We start from the raw sequence: 7,109 nt of genomic DNA, 5'->3' as shown, positions 1-7,109 counted from the left end.
ACACCGCGATGGGTGGATTCGATTTGGGTCATCATGGATCGATTGACCAAGAATGCACATTTTATCCCTATTATGGAGAGTATCTCGATAGAGAAGTCAGCATACATCTATATCCTTGAGGTAGTTGTGTCATGGAGTCCTGGTATCAGTAGTTTCAGATTATGATGTACGTTTCACTTCTAGATTCTGGAGGAGATTTCACAAGGAGTTGGGTACTTAATTGCACTTCAACACGACTTTCCACCTACAGACTGATGGTCTGAGTGAGCAGACTATTCAGACCTTAGAGGATATGCTCCAGGCATGTGTTTTGGACTTTAGTGGTAGTTAGGTTATATACTTCCCATTAGCTGAATTTTCTTACAACAATAGCTACCATGCCAATATCGATCGACCTCCTTTCACTATGCTCTATGGGAGCAAGTTCCAAACCTTGATTTTTTTGGGGAGAGGTCAGTCAATGGGTCATGGGTAGCAAGGAGGTGGTGCTCTGGACTACCTAGTTGATTTAATAGGCATGCGTGAGATTGCAGACCGCGCAAAGTCTGCAGTAGAGCTATGTGGATCAGCGGCGATCCGATCTCGAGTTTCAGGTTGGTGACATGGTAATTCTGAAGGCATCACCTTGGAAAGGTGTCATCCGATTTCAGAAGCAGGGAAAGTTGGGCCCCATATATATTAGTCCGTTCAGGGTTGTTTCCTGGGTAGGCAGGGTTGCGTACCGTTTGGAGTTACCCGAAGAGCTTAGTCATATTCATAGCACTTTCGACGTCTCTCAGCTGCAAAAATCCTTTGTTGATGGTTTCGTAGTAGTGCCGTTGGAAGATATTTAGTTTGAAGAGTGTCTAAACTATATGGAGAGACTGGTTATGATCCTTGATAGGAAGACAAAGACACTATGAAACAAGGAAGTGGGTTTGGTGAAGGTGCAATGGAAGCACCATAATGGTTCCGAGTGGGCATGGGAACCTGAAGAAGAGATGAGAGAGCATTATCCATAGTTATTTGTAGCAGAGGACTTCGAGGACGAAGTCTGTTTCAAGTGGGGGAGAGTTGTAACACCCATTTCAGGTACAAGCTAATCTTTTATATTTTAAGTCTTCATTTTGGGTGGTCTCGGCGTGGTGGAGGCTAACCACGGAGTGACGATATTTTCAAGGATCGCGGGATTTAAAGACCCAACATGGCATGGACATATGTGCCACAACATGGTAACTAATTTTAATGAAACCCTAATTTTCGGGTTTTGAACCCTATTTAAAGGAACGAGGAGGCTAGGGTTTATTCATCCTTAGCTTCCATCACCCTCAAGCTTCAGAAACATTAACCCTAATTCTTCCTTCTGAGTTGTAAGTCCCTTTTGTTGATTTTGGTTACTTTTGAAGGAAGAAGAGACATTGGAAATGATTGTGGTGCTTCTTGGCTAGAGTGAAGATCTCTTTGAATATCTTTGTACCTTTGTAAGTGTCTAAGCTTTTTGCTTTATGCTTCTATGACGATAGATCTAAGAATTTTTTGATTTTCTTCTTGTGTGACCTAGTTTGAATGGAAGGATTCACTAAAGTTGGCAACTTTATGGATCCTAGAGGTCGCTTTGAGATCATATGTTGTAGATTTGATGTTCCATGGAAAATGTTATCCTATGCATGAGTTTGAAGCCTCTTTATTACTCTTTTAGACCTAAAATAGAGAAGACATGCATTGGAGATGCATGTCCATAAAGCAACCAACTTTCTGGCTCTTAGGGGGTAAATGAAAACTCTTCTAGAAATTTTAGGCCTGTGTCCTTTCTGATTAAAAACTTAACGGTTAAGTTGTACTTCTTGTATGACCTTTAGAACCTCGGTTTAGAGATATTGTCTTAATGGATAAAGTTGGAGACTTTATCCATCAATACATTGCGAAAGAGTATATCAGGGCTTTTTAGCCCTTAAAAAAGTTAAAAGCAGCTTGACACAAATAATCCATTCAGACTGGTCCCCACAGCGTGGTACTAGGTCGTCATGGTGTGGGGATTAAGGGTTAGTCGACTGATTTGTTGTTTTGTGCTAATGGCCTAGCGAAAGAAGGACACGACATGGAGAGTCGTTAATGACATTTTCACTTTGTCTTTGACTGTTGACTCCTTGACCTAAGTTGAATTTTGGTCAACTCTTAGTTTTTGGTAGGTGGACTAAGGGTTTAGCTTCTATGAATAACTAGGTGGGGTATAGCATCTGTATTTCAGCAGTGAGAGTAGTAGCAATTGATTATCGTCTGAGAGGTGAGCCTCTTCAACTTACTTGTGGTTCGAAGGCACCAATGTCGACCAACTAGATTATGTTTTTAGGATGCTAGCTGTCTTTGTGACTCTTGCATGTGTTTGTATGTATGTTGGGCGGGGCCCGATGAATATTGGACTGGGCCTAATGAATTACGGGTGGGGCCTGATGTATGCATGTTATGTGGTGTTTTGGGGAACTCACTAAGCTTTGTGATTACGGTTTTATGTTTCTGATTTCCAGGTACTTCCAGTTACAAGGGGAAAGGCTCGACGTGATTGCATCGCATCCATCAGGATTCCACATTTATGTTATGATTTGTACTCTGATAACTATTTTATACATTTTCATACTTTGATGGCTTTTGAAATGGATGATTGGTGGTTTTTGTTTTGATAGTTTCTGTTTGTGTAGAACAAGAATCGAAGAGCTGATATCGAGTATTGATTTTAAATGGGTTCCGAAAATTGAATGTTTGACTTTGTTTCGAGTCACAGTTGATTTTGATTAGAGTTGATTGAAATTGATTTTGACTGTGTCTTGGGATCGAATGGTTTGGAAATTAGGTCGATTGTGATTATTGGAGTCAATATCGGTTTTGATTTGTACTAGTTGCTGAGTCTTGAGTCAAATCGGTTTTGACTATTAATAGTTGAACAAGAATCGAATTTAAATAGTACTAAGGAATGGTTGGGTGTTGAATTGGAGTTGGATGTCCTTGGATTAGATTCAAATACTATTTCGGTTGTTGTTTTTTTCTAATTCGAGTCATGAAATCAATTTGGGAATCGAATAGTTCGACTGATATTTGATATTGGTTGGGAGTCAAAGCCGATTTCGAATGATGGATCTATTTGGAATAGTTTACTTGATGTCGAAATCAAATGTTGGGCTGAGTGTCAAAATAGAATTCGACTTGTATTGTGTTGTAGTTCGTTCAAATCAAGAGGAGCTGGGAGTCGAACGATTTCATCTATTGAAGTTTTGGAGTCGAGTTTTGTTGATTGGAATTCGATGTTTGACTGGAAATTTTGACTATTAAAGGTTTCGTTGTAGGTTGATTGATATTGATGGTCGAACTCAAATGGATTTGGGTTTACTGGTGACGAAATTGATTTCGACTTGTGATGCATCCAGCTTTCCGATGTGCACTAGTTTCCAAGTTCGATTTGTGGACAGTGAGTTTGGCATGAGAAGGATTTAATTTCAATGTGTGGCTTGCTAGTTCGCTATTGATGTTTTCGTTTGGAAGTCGAACTGCTTTCGCTTTTGGGGTCAAAATTGTATTTTGGATTGAGGTCCAAATCACCTTCGCTATGGGATAATTGTTGTGGCTGTCGAACAAGAGCTCCATATGAAGTTCATTGTAAGGCTTGGTAGTTCGCTATAGGAAGTTATCTTTCAACGCATATGGGAAGAGAAGTGGAGAAGAAAAGAGATATTTCGCTTCGAATCCCTAAACTTTCAACATTTTGACAAAATATACGCACTTTAGACATTGGACTAAAGTCTTGTAAGGTTTGTCAAATTTTCATTTCGAATCCCTACAGTTTATGCGAAATGGTAGAATTTACCCAGTTTCGACATTGGGCTAAAATTCTGAGAAATATGGAGCTTTTTCGTATCTAGTTCCTAAAGCTTTTGCAAATTGAAACTTTATGCACATATTTGCATTTGGGATAAAGTTTCACATTGGAAGTTGTTTTGGCATAACGAGGCCCTGCAGAATTTGCAAAGTTGACACCTTATATAAAGTATTTCAAATTCCTTGTAACTTTTACCCAAAAAATCGAAAATTTTCATAAAATTTGGAATTTTTTCTTGACTATTCGTGATTGTTTTTTGTGCAAGTTTTTAGCGGTTGCATTTTTGGCACACATCAAGAGGGAGATTTATCAAGTATATTCCTCAAGAGTTTCTCATCCTTTGTGGGTTTTATAATCACGTGTTGATTATAAAATGGCAGAGAATGTATAAATGGGTATTCTAAGACTCTCTGGTATTCATTGCGGATTTGAAGACCAGTATTACTTAAAGGGGGAGTCGGTCTTGATCGCCCAGCTCGTTTGGAAACTGAAGCGGGGACACATAATCCTAACTTTGAGGGGGAGAATGTTAGGGTGTAAAATTCTCCTTCGATGTAGCTTACCCTTTTGTGATATGTAATGGGTTTAGCGTTTCCTATAAATAGGAAGTGAGTGGCTCCCATGTTATGTAAGAACTTATAAGACCCATTTGTGAGTGTTAGTTAGTGAGAGAAAAAACAAAACCCACTTGTACTATTACTATTCTAATGGAGCTTAAATTATTTTATTTACTCCTTGTGCTCTTGATGTTTGTATGATTCACTAGATCTTTTTAATTCCGCACATGTCATCATAATCCGGGTAAGTACATATTTTTAAAAGGTTTTGTTACTGTATGGTATCATAATTTTAGAGGTTATGTCATATGAAACCCGTTTTGCTAATCACCATCTACCATACAAGAGAGTGGTGGGTGAAAGTGGACACCCATTCAATGGTCATTTTATATGCCATTATCCTTATAAACCCCCTTATGACTTCGTGAATGAGGCCTACTATTGATTTAACTGACTTGTTTAAAATAAATTTTCAAATTAACCAATTAACAATTAATTAATTTTAAACTAAATGGTGATTTAATCTTATATCTTAATTAAAAAAATTAGTTAAAAAAATTGAAATCATATTATTTACCAATTAAACAATTAATTAAATAACGTGGATTATAATTATTTACTAATTAAAAAATTAACTAAATAGTTAAAATTTAATCCTAATCCCTTCCTTCTAACTTTCCCAAAAAAAAAGGTTAAGGGTTACCAAGTTTTAATTGTGACAACCCGAAATTTTTTATTTTATAAGCTCATTCAGTCAACTCAACTGAGTGTCAAACTCATTAGTACTGAGTCCTAGCCCGGTTAAAGGTCATTCTAAGGAGTTTTGATACTAATACACTTAAGGAATAAGTGTTAGAAAGTACCCGCTAGAACCACAGTGTAGCAAAACGAACCCTAACCTCATCTAAGTGAGTTCACGGCCACAAGACCATGATTTTACGGTCGTAAACTCATGTGGCCATAAACTCCAGAGCATATATAAGGCAAACGGTCATTTTAAGTCATTTCTCTCATTCCTTGGCCAATTTTCCTTCATTCTCTCTCAACTATCATAACAACAATCACCCTAGATCTTCAAAACTAGTAAGTATTCATCCTTTATTAGTTGATACACCTCTTAATCTTGCATTCTCTCATGATTTCATCCACAAAAATCATGTTTTCTTAGATCTTCAAGAAACACCAAGAACACACACTAGTGTTCTTGGCCAAAAACCGACCCTTCAAGCTCCTAGATCATAAGTACTCTTGTTCTAACTTGTTATGTACTAGATTTAACGTGTTTAGGTATCAAAAACATCAAGAAACAAGGATTGGATGAGAGCTTACGGCCAAGGATCACCCAAGGCCGTAAACTCCCTTTTATGGTGCAAAATTACCCTAAATTATTTCCTTATGCTTAAAAACTAGCCTAGACCTTTACCTTGATGTGCTAAGTACTTGAAAACATCAAAAGACCATCATCCATATGGGTTTATGGCCGCCAACACATGGAGAAGTGGTCCATGGGCCGTAAACTCCATTTAGGAGTGTATTAATGCCACAAACACTTCCTAAGGCTTAGACTTGAAGTTAGGATGCTTCATTATGACTTTTAGGACTTCAAACCACAAAATGGTAGGAGTACCATGAGTTTACGGCCGTAAACTCATGGGTTTACGACCGTAAACTCCAATGGAGTTGGTCTCATGACCATAAACACCTTTAGATGCCATTTCACTTCCCTTTAATGAATCACATGTGATTCGAACACTTGATCAAGGTGTTTCCTAGTCCCGGAAGGCGTTTTCTTTCATATAGCTGTTTATAAACACTATATTCATGTCAGTATATGTCCTTATATGTCATATAGGACTTATTGTGTCTCGGGACATCATTCGTGGAACTTCTCATCCTTACACGCATACCCGTTTGAATCACCCACATCAGGTGAGTTCATAACCCGTAATGAATCTTTTAAATGTTTTAACTCTTTTAAGAGGGGAATACAAGTTGAACACAATGATAATTGTGTAAATGGTTGGTTACAAACATCTTTCAAAATGTTACTTATGTTATTTATAAGTTGTCACAACATTTCAAAAACTCTTTTAAAGTTATGTTACTTTATAGTTATACAAAACTCTGCTGTTTTTAAGGTACAAGCATAACTTAGTAGATAAACGAGTCTTTTCAATAACAGTCCAAGTTGAACATTAGTAAACTATAATAGGTGTAGTTCAGGAGAATACTATTCATTACTTCTAGTACAATGAAGCACACAAAGAGTCAGTTCATTCATGAGTCTATACTAATACAATACGCTTACATAAATACGTTTACATAGATACGCTTACATGAATACGTTTACATAAATACGATTACAATACACGATAACAGAACAGAACATAATAAGGTGCTATAGCATGGAATAATTTGAGGATCTAACTATACCAATGAATCACTAATGCATTGTGATAGTTATATTGGGTATACATGATCATAGTAATGTGGATGTTCGCGGCTTGCAATCATAGCAGGGGTCGAGTGTAGTTCCCAAAATCTCTTGAAAAGGGAGCGTTTAGCACGGAATCTAGCCATCACATTATGCCTTAACCCTCAATTAAGGCAAAATAGTACAAAAAGTAGTCAGTTATTACAAATACTACAGTACTTACACTGTATATACGACAATTACAAAAGGATATAAAATTCCAGTTAAAATA

This window comes from Lactuca sativa, chromosome 7 (assembly GCF_002870075.4).
Source record: "Lactuca sativa cultivar Salinas chromosome 7, Lsat_Salinas_v11, whole genome shotgun sequence".
NCBI classification, from domain to species: Eukaryota; Viridiplantae; Streptophyta; class Magnoliopsida; order Asterales; family Asteraceae; genus Lactuca; species Lactuca sativa.
Note: the sequence above shows the minus strand (reverse complement) of the source record.